Here is a 15,666-nt window from a genome sequence, read left to right on the forward strand (position 1 = left end):
GGGCTGCTCCTCAAGTCCCCACTTCTGTTGTTTCCTGTCACACTGAATCAGTGTTCCTGTCTTACAAGAGGCTCTGTCTCTTTCATTGTTTAACATGGTCTCCAAGTAATCCATGGTCCCACTTTCTGGGATTTACCTTTACTTAACCCCATGGTTCTTAAAAGTGTCTTCTGAAGACCAGAAACATTATCACTCAGGAACTTAATAGAAAAGCAAATTTCTGAATCCCACCCTAGATCCACTGAAAAGGAGACTCTGAGTGAGGCCCCGGAGCCTGTTTGAAAAGCCCTGTGGGCGAGTCCATGGTGGTTCCCAATACCCTCCTACTGTGGCACTGAAGCATGTAAGGCTGCCCACTCTCTAGTCCCAATTTACCTGTTTTCTCCAGTTCCCAACAATTCCCCTATCTCTCTTCACATGTCCTTCTCCAGAAAACCCTGTCTGCAGTGCTCGAGTATTGAAATCCTGTTTTTCCTTCAAGATCCAGCTCAAGCATGACTTATTTCCACAACTCCCAAGATTCCTCCTACAGAAGAAATTGTCCTTTCTTTGATCTCCACAGTATTATTTTTCTCTGTTTTTCTTCTCTATTTCTTTTTCTGAAGGAGTTTTCCATAAAATGGAACTTCTCTCACTCATGGTTACACATCAGAACCACTCAAGGAATTTTTAAAAATACATAAGCCCAACCTGTACTCTAGAACATTGAAAGCAGAATTTCAGGCCAAAGACTGCCATTGTTTATTTTGAAAGTTCCCCGGATCATTCTAATGTGCACTGAAATGAAGATCCTCTCTTCTAGAGCTAGCGACCAGGAGGAAAATCATGATGGGAAGAGGAAAGAATCTTAAGTTAGGAGACCCACGTTCTTCTGGGAGCTATGTCCCAAATGTCAAATTAACTTTGGACAAATCACTTCCCATTTTGTCCTCAGTTTCCCAAACTGCAAAATGGCACATTGTTCCACTCTTGAAATTATTGTATGCCTGGATCCCACTCCTGGAGATTCCCACTGAATCTGCCTGGGAGCAGCCTGGCTTCTGAGGTGCAGGCAGGGTAGATCTTATCCCGGAGCCACAGGGGTGTGTCCGTAGGTAGGAGCAAGGATGTCTGCCTCCTTAAACACTTGGACTTCTCTGCCCACCTGGCACCTACTGTTCTTTCCTTCTCCTAAGAATGAGGCCTCACACCTGGTATCTGTGATGATGGGCACACGAGAAGTTTTCTTATCTGAGAGCGTGTGAGCCAGAGAGACTTCAGGTGGCTGTTGAGGTGTATTTGGCCAGGGTGTGAGGAGAAGGTTGGAGGAGCCCATGAAAATCCTTCCCAGAGGCTTGACAGAAGGTCACTGGAGGGCTTATTCTCCTGCAGCCTCAAGGCATCACCTTCGGCTCCTGAGCTCCTCAAAACTTTATTTATTTATTTATTTATTTTTATTGTAAACAAATGGGATTCATGTTGTTTCTGTTTGTACATGGAGTAACAGCATACCATTTGGGTAATCATACATTTACATAGGGTAATGATGTTTGATTCATTCGGTTATTTTTTCCTTCCCCCAACCCCTCCCTCCCCTCCTTTCCCTCTATACAGTCCCTCCTTCCTCCATTCTTGCCCCCCTCCCACCCCCCATTATGTGTCATCATCCGCTTATCAGCGAGATCATCCGTCCTTTGGTTTTTTGAGATTAGCTTATCTCACTTAGCATGATATTCTCCAATTTCATCCATTTGCCTGAAAATGCAATAATTTTATTATTCTTTATAGCTGAGTAATATTTCATTGCATATATATACCACAGTTTCTTTATCCATTCATCAATTGAAGGACATCTAGGTTGGTTCCACAGTCTGCCTATTGTGATCCTCAAAACTTTGTTGCAAGGTTTTCCCATTGTGGTTGGGTCAAGGTTTCATAGAAAGAACATAAAGGGCAGGTGTAGGAAGAGAACACCTAAGCAGCAGATGGATGCATGGGGAAGTCAGGTTCTGAAACTAGTTAAGTGAGTTTGCAGTCCCAGCAGGCAAAACAGGGCAGCCAGTGGCCAGGGGTCGGGCAGAGGGAACAGCCCCTTCTCTGCGGGTGGGGAAGGGAAGGAAGATGCTGAAGGAGGCAACTCTGAAGGTGTTACTGGACCAAAGAAACCCAAGGGTTATCCACAATGGGCCTCTGTTTATCTGCAGGTCTGATTTCTCTCCTACAAAAGGGAGCTCAGCGCACAGACCCTTGACCTCTGGGGCCAGGAGAGTAGAAAAGATGTCCCCTAAATACTCACCCCATTCCACCCCTAAAATACCACTGACTCTTTCCTTACTCTCTGTGAGGACTTCATTCTGCAGATGGGCTAGGTAGAAGTCCAACTGTCACCAGAAGAGAGAGGGGACTGTGTTCTTCAGTGACAGACATGAGTTATTTTGCAGATGGGAAAACAGTCCTGGGGGTGTGGTGTCTGGCTCAGGCCAGACTGGGGTGCCAGGACAGAGGTCAGGCTGTCTGTCTGGAGCATGGGGCACTAGACCATGCTTCCTGATGACTTAGAGTCTAAGCCACCAAGGGAGAAAAAGCACATGGAAAAGGAGCTTTGTTTTGACTCCAGGACACTGGCAGGACCGGTTGGCTTTGCTGCTGGGATGCTGAGAATGTCACAGGACTGGGGTGTGACCTGTTTTCACCCTGTACCCGCCCCCTCTCCAGGAGATGTCTGTTGGAGACTAAGAGGAGGTGGTTCCTGGAGGTTAAGACTCCCAGGGTGTTCAGGTAAACTTTCAGTTTTTGAGCTTGAACATTGACCAAATCAACTTTCTGGGCCCAAGGAGGAACAGAAGTCTTAAAAACCACCCAGCTGCAAGACTCCACCTGGCTTTGGAGGTACCAGAACCCCTTGCAAGGACATTTTGTTGTCTTTGAGGTCAGTGAAACAGCACAGACTGAATTCCACTCTCCGTGGCTCAGGGCGTATGAGTAGGAGCAGACTGGAGGGGAGGGAGAATCGGCAAGGCCTAGAGTTTGGGTTAGTTGGAGAATGGCGAGGTTGGAAGGGATCGTTGATCAATTTATTATTTCTTCTGATTTACAGATGAAGAGACTGAGGCCCTGGAATATGTGGCAATGTGTTTGGTCGTCCTGGGAGCCACTGCAGAGTGAGGCCCAGGCACTTTCCCTGGCTCCCCAGATGAGCTCAGCCTCACGACTCAATCCGGCCTGCTCTCAATATTCCTGCGCTCTGGGAAGGCCACCTAGTTTTGTGAGTTTTGGCAAATTTCTTATGGAAAGTCAGGTCGAATGCAAGGTTCCTGGGAAAGCAGCAGAGGCACCCACTGACCCTTCTCTGCCAAGTTCCCCACAGCTTGGAAAGTGCCAGCAGGGGAGGGTTCAAAATGGCCTAGCAGCAGCCTGATACAGGTTTGACCTATGTTCAAAACCCTCGAGCCAGAAAGAATGTAAAGAAGAAATATCTTAAGTGATGATCCTATGCAAGGAGAACATCATTCATTGGATCTTTGACTCACTAATCCATGGGATTTGTTTTCTGAAAAAAAATGAATAAATAAAAAGGAGAAAAAGAATTGAAAGGGGGACAGAGACTGTCCCCGAAGTGAATAGGCCAAAAAAACCCACCCAATTTCATCGAGTAAGGCTGCCTGCAGAAACTCACTAAAGAGTTTAAAATGTCATTATTTTTTTCCAGAAGATTTTAGAACTGGCAGATCCTAAGAACTGCTCTCCCCTCCCCTGCATTGAAAGGGGAAAATGCGGGCTTGGAGGAGGAGGGGCATTGCATGAAGTCAAGCAGCCAGAGTTGTGGCAGGGTCAAGAGCAACTCCAGGTCCTTCCTGCCTGTGGAGGACTCAGCTGCATCCTGTGTCTGTTTGCACAGGTGAAGGTCAAGCCTGCATATCTGTATTGCTCAAGCAGCCAGACATCAGTCTGCCAGGTGAAAACATTGACCACAGCCTGCACCAGATACTGGGCTAAAAAGTGACGTCTATGTTTGATGTGCCACCCTACCTTCTGAGCTCCAGCGGGGAGAGAAGGTAGAACATGTTGAGATGTGGGCACAATTCCAAGTCTCTCCCAAAGCCCCTGCAAGTGAAGTGACCAAGGGGAAGCAAGCATTTGTATGTTAGTTCTGTCACCTGAGGCTCCCTTTAGCATCCCGGAGCCACCCTTCTTTGGATGATGGAGCTCAGGCAGGCTCAGGCAGAGAACCTGGGATGTAACAGGTGCACCAGGATGGGGTTCGTGCTGGCAGAGGCCTGACAGAATGTGTAGAAATGACAGGCCACTCTGTCAGCACAGAATAAGTTCCAGCTGTGGAGGAGGAAGTCTGTGATGGAAGAAGTAAGCAAGTAGGTAGTCCTCTCCCCTGCCCACGAGTGACCAATGGTGTCAGGGCCACAGAGCTTAGGGGTTACAAATACCGTCTTTGCATTCAGAAAAAAAGGCCCTTACTCAACCTCTTTCTGTCTCTGGGAACATGGGCAAGTTACTTAACTGCTCTGAGCCTTAGAGTTCATGGGGATTAGAATACCAATCCTGAAGGTCATTGTGAGACTTCAAAATAACAGCACGTGTCAAATGTTTAACCATGACACCTGGTACTCAGTATAACAGTTTTGCTGTCTTCTTTCAGGGATTATTTCTAGATTCCATGAAACTGCTGGTTTATGGAATAGGAGTCTTTCTTTTGGCACCCAGAAGAGCTAGAAGAAGGGGAGGTGTTTCAGTCAACTTTTTCACTGCTGTGACTAAAAGACCTGATGTGAACAATTTTAGAGGAGGAAAAATATATCTGGGGGCTCATGGTTTCAGAGGCCTAAATCCATACATAGCCGACCTCATTCCTCCTGGCTTGAGGTGAGGCACAACATCATGGCAGAAGAGTGTGGCAGAGGAAAGAAGCGGCTCACTCGATGATCAGGAATGAGAGAGAGAGACTCCACTCACCCGCGTATACCCCAAAGACACACTGCCAATAGCCCACCTCCTCCAGCCTCACCCTACTCACCTACGGTTACCACTCGGTTAATCCCATCAGGGGATTAATTCACTGATTGGTTTAAGACTCTGATAACCCAATTATTTCTCCTCTAGATCTTCTTGCATTGTCTCAAATGTGAGCTTTTGGGGGACACAATATCTAAACCAGATGTCTGTGGGACATCACCTGAGTACTCTTTTACCTCAGACACAGTGTGTCTGGGCAATCAGGCAAGAAAGCTGCTTGGGCCACCTGCAGCTATACCAACACATATTAATGCTTCTAAAGACAAAGAGAAATGTCCCTCTTTTTAGAATATAGGCTGGAGATGAGGCCTCTCCCCTGGCCTCATTCAGGCCAATTTCACCTCAAATTCCCTCTCATGCTTCAGGAACCTGTCAGTCATCCTTGCAGTGTGGGAAGGGACTCAGATGCCTGAAGTTAGATCTGGCTCAGGACCTCACCTGGCCAGGTGTGACTTTCTCTCTCATCTTGGGGCCATCAAGGTCCCAGCACTCCCCGACTGGAGGCAGGTGTCCTCTCTCTGAGGGCTTAAGCCTGCCAGGCAGTGTGGTTCCTCCAGGAGATCCCTAATCCCAGAGGTTCCTCTTCCCTCAACCTTCTGGCTGCATTGCACCCAAAGGTCCTGATTCACAGGAAGATTAGGAAAGTGCCACACTGTGAGGCAGCCTTAGAAAGGGACTGGGGATCTTCATCAGATCTGGGGGCATCTCAGGAACCAGGAGTGAGCATTTGGGCAAGACTTCCACAGGTCAAAGTATAACTGTCTATCCCCTTACTGTCAACAGGTCTCAGTGTTACTGCAAAACAAACTTTTAACAAATATTTAAAGAAGAATTGAAGGGGAAGGAGCAAATTATCAATCTCCATTGGGTAGTCATAGGTCTTGGTCTGAACTTGACTTCATATGAGATCTTAACACAAGTATACTGTGGAAGAGATTCTAGCAGTCAGTGCAATCTTGCTCTCTTCCTGACCACACAGCCAGACTACATCTCCCATACTCCTTTTCAGCTAGGCATGACCATGTGACTGAGTTGTGGCCAATGGAAGGTGAGTAGGAGGGATGGGCACCACTTCCAGGTGTGCCACATCAAAACATCCCAGGTGCACACCTACATGTTTTTTCTCCTTTTGGCCAAATAAGGATAATAGCTAGGGTACTCTTGAAAGTCATATATTATAATGACAATGTCTGTTTAGCTTGGGTCCCTGGAGAACTAAGAAGAGGAGGATCTCAGGGCTGGCTCATTCGCCTGCTCAAAACTGAAAGATAAACAAGAAATTATCACCCATTGTTTTTGAATTGTTGTAGATGAACAAGAAATAGATATCCATTATATTTGAATCCTTGAATTTTTTGTTTTGTAGAGCGGTGCACTTACAATAACTCATATAGAAATAAACTTTTGAGCTACAAGGATAGTCCTTAGTCCTTGCAATCTATTTTGCCTATAAAGTCTACTCTCTTTATTCAAAGTAATTGAGTTCTATAAAACATCTGCAAACACAGAATTAGTAAACCTTGAGCCATTTCTCCTAGGGAAAATACAAGGAAAATAAAAACCACTGGTTGCAATATTTTTGTCATTTCATCAGTCCATAACCTTGTTTTATGTTTCTATTTTTAGAAGCTTATTTAATAAGCTGTCTATTTTTAGACAGCTTATTTAAATATATTGTTAGTTTATTAACAACAAAGTTGTAGCTAACAACACTGTAACTGCCTAAATGAAACTTAGCCAACACATATTATTTGCTCTATAAGGCATATCACAACCTTCTTGCACTCAGAAATACTAAATGACACATTATCACAATGGTTTGAGGCCATTTTAAGTAGTAAAATCAACAAAAAACATAAAATTACATAAAATGTAACTATGTTAACCTTTCCATGACTATAACAAATACCTGGGATAACCAATTTATAAAGACAAAAGGTTTATTTTGACTCACAGTTTTAGATGTTCAGTGCATGATCAATTGGGCCTGTGTTGCTTTGGGCTCCATGGCAACAGATTATGGAAGGAGTGTGTGGTGAGCAAACTGCTCACCTCATGGTGGCCAGGAAGCAAAAGAGAGGAAGAGGAAGGGGGTCCCACTGTCACCTTCAGGAGAGCTCCTGTATCAGCCAGTTCTTCATTGCTGTGACCAGAACACCTGACAAGGACAACTTAGAGGAGGAAGTTTATTTTGGTTCATGGTTTCAAAGGTTCATGCCAGACTGACTCCATTGCTCTAGGCCCAAAGTGAGGCAGAGTATCATGGTGGAAGGGCATGGTGGAGGAGCTCTGCTCCACTCATGGTGTCCAGGAAACAGAGAAAGTGGGAAAGGGGCCTCAAGGAAGATGAACCCTTATGGGGCACAACCCCAGTGACCCACCTCCTCTAATTATGCCCTACCTGCCTACAGTTACCACCCAATTAGCTCCTTCAAACTAGGATGGACTGATTAGGTCACAGTTCATAATCATTCACTTTTGAATATTCCTGCATTAACACAGGAGTTTTGGGGCAGCACCTCATATCCAAACCATAACACCCCCAGTGAACTGGAAGTTACCACCTCTTAAAGTTTCCACCACCTCCTAATAGCACGATGTTGGGGATCAAGGCTTGAACACCTGGACCAGGTTTGAACTTTAGCAGGGCCCTAAACAGACTTTGAAAAGGTCACTTGTTTTTAGTATTGAAATTGAAACAAAAAGGCAGAATGTCACCCTGTTTGACCTTGAATTGGGAATGTGAGCATGGAGGGACTCAAATTTTTCACTAGTCCGCACATGTCAAGACCACGAAAGCACCATGAGGACTGATACTGGGGTGTAGATCGGTGAATCCACAAGTACAGAATCCACAAATTATGAGGATAGGCTGACCGCCCATCACCAGGGTCCTCCATCTTGACACCTGGATGTGGCTGGTAAGGAGCATTGGGAGCAGGTGAATTGAGGAAGGCGTTCGACTAGTATTGGGCACGTGTGGCTCCCAGCAGGTCAGTATCTGCTGCCTCTACTCACACCTTCATGCAAGGACATCTTTGGTTGGTGGCAGCAAGGTCTAAGCCACAATTAACTTAAAAATGATAGAGAATGGGATAACCCAGTTTTTCACTGGTTGCTTTTTAAAAACAAGACAAATCATGGGACCATCTTAGTTGTATGAACGCAACATACTCTTTCTCACTTCAAGTCTTTGCATATACTGTTCTCTCTGTGTGGAAATCTGTCCTCCCCTCTTCTTTTTCTTCCTTCCCTCATCACATGTCTAATGCTCAGTCACCCATCAGATCTCCATGGGTTCTTTCAAGCTTGGATTCAAAGTTTGGATTTGTTAACTATCTTCAGACCCTTTCTGCTACTATAACATAATACTTGAGTCTGAGCAATTTATAAAGGAAAGAGATTTATTTTACTTCGTGGATCTGGAGGCTAGGAAGACCAAGATTAGATGACTGAATTGGGTGAGGGCCTTGTGCTACAATTAACTCATGGCAGAAAACAGTAGGGAAGTGGCCCATGCAGTAGAGACAAAACACAAAGGGCAACCTCACTCCGTAACAACTAGCTCTCATGGTAGCTCATTCTGTCTTTTGGGGGTGAGTTGTGTCTCACTCCCAAGATGGGGTATTCATTCCTTCATGGGGGTAGATCTCTCATTACTCAGATACCTTTTAAAGGTTCAGGCACTTCTCAGCACCGCTATTTGGGGACCAAACGTCAACGTGAATTTTGGTGGGGACAAACCATATTCAAGTCATAGCTGGGCCCCCATCTCTGTGTCTCCCAGGACCCTACTTTCTCCAGTTCAATATGCATTGTATTATGTACTTTTCTCTCTCCCTTGTTGGACTTGTGCTCCATGAGGATAGAAAATTATTATTACAGCCCAATTCAAAGCGCCTTAATAATGCAGGTGTGCTTTGACTCTTGAAAATAAGCATTTTGGAGGGTAACCTTTACACTGCTTTAATTCAGTGGCTCAGGGATGTAACCAAGGACCCAATTTCTTTTGCTTTCTCTGCTTGACCTTCTGTATGTCAGCTTCCTCCTCCAGTAGATTCTGTTCTGGTGTCCTGTGTCTGCTCAGCACCCTCAGGATACCTGCTTTTCTGTCCATGGGCAGAGAGAAAACAAATAGTTTCTCCTCCAACCATCAAACATCTGATTGGATGATGAAAAGTCATCTGAATTGCAGAAAGAGGAAAGGATCACCCTGATTGATTTAGGTCTTGTGGCTAGGGTGGGATCAACATATGAGACAGGCATGGCTACTGTGAAATAGGGGAAGGAAGGGTGGAATGGGTGTTGGACAGGCCAACCATTGTATTCAGTGGAATAAGAGTGGCAGGAGGAAGATCTGGTGGCAGGAAAATCCCTGAGGAAGCAAATTCTAGATGAGCTGGGGACCTTGACACATTATTAGAGAAGGGCCTCAGATTCACATGGAACTATTACTTCTGATGGAGGTAGGAAGGTTTGTAACAAGACAGGCACTGCTTCCAGAATGAGATTCACCAGAACCAGACCTGGAACTGTGATCAAGAGGAAGATAGCAGCATGCCAAGATGGGAGAGCGGGGGCAGCAAGATCACACAGAGCTTTGCAGGCCATTCTAAGACTTCAAGGATGTTAAACACGAACAGATCATGTTGCTCCACTTTCTCCATAGAGGGACACGAGGAAAGAGACCCAGACACAACACCACAGAAGCAGCTTCAACTTCTGCACTGAATGGAAAGAATGTTGCTCATCTGTCACAAATCTTTCTTGATGACAAGAGAAAATAAAAGGGGGGCAGTTGCCCAAATGTTTCTACAGACTGATGGCCAGATCTTTGCTCTTTCAAGAGAAGAAATTGCTTAAAACCATTCTTCTCAAACTGGGGTGGGTGATGGTCTTATTTTAAGGAGAGTGTACTAGTTAGCTTTTCATTACTGTAGTGAATACCTGAGATAATCAGCTTATAAAGCAAAGGTTTATTTTAGTTCACATTTTTAGAGGTTTCGGTCCATAACCCATTGGTTCTAGTGCTCTGGGCCCCTGTGGCCCATTATGGAGGCAGAGCAAACTGCTCTCCTCATGGCTAGGGAAGTGAAAGACAGAGAGGAGGGGAACAGGGTCCCTCTCTCCTCTTCAAGGGCATGCCCACAGTGACCTAAGGACCTCTCATAAGCCCTACCTTTCTAAGGTTCCACCACCTACCACACAGGGAACAGACCTTTAACACAGGATTCTGCTGGGAGGCCCCTGGGGTGATGGTTTCATTTTCCTCTGCTGTCCAAACTCTGTGAGGAGGACAGGAGAAGCCCTGGCTTCACATGGAAGGGTCACCCCGCACTGTGCTTCAGGACTGGACCACTCTCTTTTTTTCTTTGTGGTGCCTGAAATCAAAGCTGACCTTGTGCATGCTAAGCATACACTGTCACTGAGCTACACCCCCAGCCTCAAAACCACAATACCAGATTAGAAGACAAGGTCACTTCTCCTTCTGTCACATTATGACAACATCCTTGGGAACTGCTGAAAGGGAACATCCCGTGGATCTCTCCACGACAGAAGAATCTGCACCAGAGTGACCCCTGTGCTTGAGTTGATTGTCTCATAAGGAGGCAGGTGTGAGAAGCTGGCACCTCAAATGGCATGTCATTTGAACCTGTGGCTGTGACCTAAAGAAGGAGCAGAGCTGGCGTGGGGACTGGGCACCTCATAAACTTTCCACCTGTCCTTGGCCTCAGTACAGTGGAGGTTGTTTGTTTGAGGTTGTTGCCTTTTTCTTTCTCTCTCTCTTTTCTCTTTTCTTTGTAAATCTCCATTCTTGACGCACCTTCCCCAGGACACTTCCCCAGGACCTGCCTGCATTTCTTCTGGACAGTGCTAAGCTTTTAATCTTTGTGATTTTTCTCTGAGGGCCTCCTCAGATCAGGAAGGACAGAGTCTGTTTTGGTATTCAATGAGTTTTTGTCCCGGAGGACTACAAGCAAGTGAAAGGATTTGGAATTCTTTTTCTTTTTTTCTGAGTAGTTTTCTCTGTTCTTCCCTAGGTAGTTCTTGAATGAACAAGTCCTGGGGGTGGTTAACCTCTTGATACCTGTGAGAGCTGGAGGTTTCCTGCATGTGCCTTAGCAGCAGCCTTCTCTGGAATGTGTTCTTGAAATTCTGCAGGGTGGCCCTTCTCCCACAAAGTGGGACCTGTTCCACATGCGCCCAAGAGAGGAAGGAAATGTCAGACAGGTGGACTTATGAGAATTACATTGAGGAAACAGTCAAAATGTCACTCTATAACTAATTCGAGTGTAATAGAAATTTAATAATGTACACCCAGCCATTATGCATTTACATACCATCTTTCATCTGACCATGGAAAATATTAATCTTTTCAGTCCCATGGTCTGGTTTACGCTAAGAGTCCTGTCTGGGTTTGTGGGTTTTTTTCCTCCTCCCCAAGGCAAAGAACGAGTAACTGACTTATTCAAGTTGGTACAATAGCCCCTCAGATTTGAGAGAAATTGGCGTTGGTGTTATTTTCAGGCTCCAGGGACAAGAGAAGGGATTGGAAACAAAGATTGCTTTTCCCTGGCCAAATGGTCACCCAAGGAAATACCTTCCTGATGGGCCAGCTCTTACAGGTGAGCATATTGATTCAGTTAAAAAACATGAAAATGAAACAAAGCAAGACCAGTGGGACTGGTGTTTTCACAAGTTCCTGGTGAGAGGCCAGGGTGTGGCACGGCCTTTACCCCTGCGATCTCTGACTGCAGGCTTAAGAATTTGTCTGGTTTATTTTGTGAATGCTGCTGAGCGCTTGGCAGGACATATTTCAGGGTCTAAGGTAGGTCTTTCATGGTGATGGTGTCAGAGTTTAGGGATTATGAGACAGTGTCGGCAGCATCCAGGAAGTGGGGGTGGGGCATGTTTTATTTGGTGAACTGTGTTCTTCCTGATCCCAATTAAACTGGGTCCATGGGATAAATAAAATGCTTCTGGAAGCTAAATTTAGATCACTTATGGATCTCACTTAAAAAGACTTATGGTGATCATGTGATCTCTCTATTTATAATTTATAGCTCATCTATTTCCATCAGAGTTAGAGGTCACATAACAAATATTTGAAATAGAATACAAAGATCAACAACACAGTCACTAAGATGGAATAGTAGCTTTAACTCTACATCAAAAATCACAAAGGGATAGAAGGAAACTTTTATCTAGTGCTGCTTTGATTTCTGAAATACATTTATATTAAAGACCCGCATACAAAGCACATCACGAGGCACAATTGTATTTTCAGTAGCACTTTTGATTAGATGCAGCTGTGTGTGTACTTGGGGTGGCAAGTGTGACATTTCACTCAACACTCCCAGACATTCCCTTTTCCTGGTCCTCCTTTTGAGGACAGAGAGTTTTTGGGTAGGTTGGGCACAGGCAAGTGTCTCCATTACAGGCACCTAAAATCTGTTTCTGACCAACCTAAGCAGAGATGGAATAGTGGGACCAGCCTTGGTTAACTCCCAGTGCCCAGGCTGCAGGTCCAGCTGGACAGTCCCTTTGGTGTTCAGCAGCTTGATGGATGACATGCAGCTCTTCCTTCTGGCATCCCTGGGCTCAGGTGGACAAAACCCCAGGACAGAGGGAGTCAGGTGGCAGTTTCTTGGTAAGGAGATATCAAAGAACTTTACAACACTGTCAAAACTTTATCCTGCTGGGAGGGAGACATCCCTCAAGGAAGTTAGAATGCAGTTATCGAAAGAAGACTTAGGACTCCAACTCCTGCCAAGCTGGTTTATTGCTTAAGGAAATACCCCAATTTAAGGGCAAAGCTACTTTTTACAGTTTTTCATTATTTGTGTTGTCCTAGGGGTATTTTCATGCTTAACCAACCTGTGCTTGATCCATTTGAGAGCCCGCAGAGTCTGGATTTTCTATCAACAGAGGGGCCCAGAGGGCAGTGTGTTAGTTTCCTACAGCAGTCATAGCACATGAGGTGGCCTAAAACAATCCAAATGAATTCTTCTCTGGTTCTTGGGACCAGAAGTTGGAAACAGGTGGTCAGCAAGGCCCCATTCTTTCTGAGCTCTAGGGAAGAGCCTTGCCTTCCCTCTTCCTAGCTACTGGTGGTGGCCAGCAATTCTTGGCTTCTCTAAATCAGCCCAGTCTCTGACTCCTTTGTGAACGCTGCTCTCCCTTGTGTGTCTGGGGCTTCACTTGGCATTTGCCTCTGTGTGTGTTTTTCCTCTTCTTTAAGGACATTTGGATGTAGGGTCCACTCTAATTCAATAAAGTCATATTTTAACTTATGTTTTGGTTATATCTACAAATACCCTATTTCCTAATAATGTCACATTCACAGATTTTGAATTTAATAATTGGGGTTTGTGGTGGGGGGTGTTTAAAATTCTTAGACTAGACTACAAGTATATCAAGACTCAGTTGTTAGGGAGTCTAACCTGGAGTCCATTTTAAGTTGCTCTATAATGGCAGAAAAAAAAAAAAAAAAAAAAACCAACCATTTTCTCTTCTGATGAGTCCAAGGTTTGAAGCAGGGGTGTCCTTAGATTTTAAAAGTCCCCATTTATCTTAGCCAGTATATTGGAGCCTAGTGACTAGGCTTGGAGTAGCTTGAAACCTACTTTTGTTTCTGTTCTGTTCCTTCTCGATGTCCTTTCCCAAATATAGAATAATCCCTTGAGCTACTCGGAGGGAGGAGAACAAGGGGTCTGGTCTCTAAGGGAGATTCAGAAGGAGAACAGGAACTCAGAAACACGGCATGTTTTGTCACTCTCTGCATTTACGCTCCTTCTGGGCTGTCATAGGGATGTGGTTCCCATGGTGACCCCCAGGCCAGAAATTTCTCTGGGCATCAGCTCAGCTATTTCTTTCTAGTCTCATATAACACAGCCGTCATATGGAGAAATGCAAGAGGGCTTGACTTTAATCTGATTTTATATTTTTTCTGATGTAGTTCTAGGCCCTGCAAGATTAGAAAGTAGGGTTTTAAGTGGTGAGGCTGGAATGGTGGACAAACACCAAATAACCAGGTCACTGAATGCCATGCCAAAAGTGGACTTTGTCCAGGAGGCCTGTCTTTCAAGAACTGTAGTGTCAGACCACCTACATCAGAATCCCTTGTGGGTTCATGTTAAAAATGTAGATTCCTGAACTCCACCCAGACAGAGCTCCTCAACCAGAATCCAGGGAGTGGCTGTCAATTTGCAAGTAACCCAGGAATCTTGTGTAAACTAACCTTTGGGAACCACTGTGGAGTCTGGCAATTTGTGTTTTAGCAAGAGTATTTTGATATTGGAGGAGGAGAACAAAACTAGGAGAGTGTTTAATAATCCAGTATTTTATGAACTATTTAAATAGCATGCTTCTCTTTGTGCCATGTACTCTTAGTTGGTTTAGAAATGTGGATCCACGCTGGATGCAGTGGCACACACCTGTAATCCCAGAAGCTCAGGAGGCTGAGGTGAGAGGATTGCAAGTTCAAAGCCAGCCTCAGCAACTTAGCAAGGCCCTAGGAAACTTAGGGAGACCTATCTCAAAATAAAAATTAAAAAGGGTTGGGGATATGGCTTGGTGGTTAAGCACTCCTGGGTTCAATCTCTGGGGCCAAAAAAAAAAAAAAAAAAAAAAAAAGGAGAGGAAAAGGAGAGAAATGATAACTCATGTAATTCTTACAACAACCTGTGGAATAAATTCTGTTATTATCTCTACTCTCTGGCTGAGGAAACAAGGTAGAGACACTTTCTAAATTGAAAGATGTGGTGACCTATTGAAGGAGCAACTTGAGGAAAGAAACACCAAGGATAACAAAAAGGATGATGGAATGTGAAGGTGGGTGGCATCCTGGCCTTTGTACACCTGTGACCAGGGCCCCCATTAGTGGAAAAAATGCTGAAATCACTCAGAGCTTCTCAAATGTAGCAAATGTCCCATTGCACTTGCACCAGGTCCAGAACAAGGGGGTCAAGGTCCCAGAATCAGCAGTGTGTCAAGATACCAAATATCAATAAAAGGAGGGTGTTGGATGTTTCTTCCATTATAAGTGGGCAGGTTTACAGAGTGGCATCACTGCGACAGGGCATTCACCTGACTCTTCCAAAGGTATTGTGAGAATGTGGCTGGTATTGTGCAAGAAAGGATGGATGGCAGGCGTACCTGCTGGAGGACCGAGTGTGCAAGGGTGGGTTATTGTTGTTATCATTTCCTCTAAGTGTCTTTCAGTTTGAGCATTCAGTGTCTGATATCTTTTGAATGAGTTAGTCCCCGGGAATTTGGAAAAAGGATTAGAACGTCATGGGTAAAAATGGCCTATAGGTAAACAACTTTCTAGTTTTCTTCTATATAGTTACCCTCGTTGAATTCCTGTGGCCTTCTTTCTGGTGTCATTTTCCTTGGAAACTCCCACTCCTGCTAAGTGATGGGTGCACACAGGCTTTGGCAGAGGCTGTCTTGACAGGCACCCTCCCTAATTGGCTGGCTCTACCTCTGTAGATGGCCCAGGGTGCATGTGTCCAGTGTTTTCCCAGTGCAGACTGCTTGCCTAATGCTAGACCCTGCTGCTGGCATGTCTGTGCCTTGCTGCAAGACACCCAGAGAGACAGAGATTGGTGTTCTCAAACCTGGAGTGTGTAATGATTTTATAAAGAATTCCAGACT

The sequence above is a fragment of the Sciurus vulgaris genome (genome assembly GCF_902686455.1).
Source record: "Sciurus vulgaris genome assembly, chromosome: 10".
NCBI classification, from domain to species: Eukaryota; Metazoa; Chordata; class Mammalia; order Rodentia; family Sciuridae; genus Sciurus; species Sciurus vulgaris.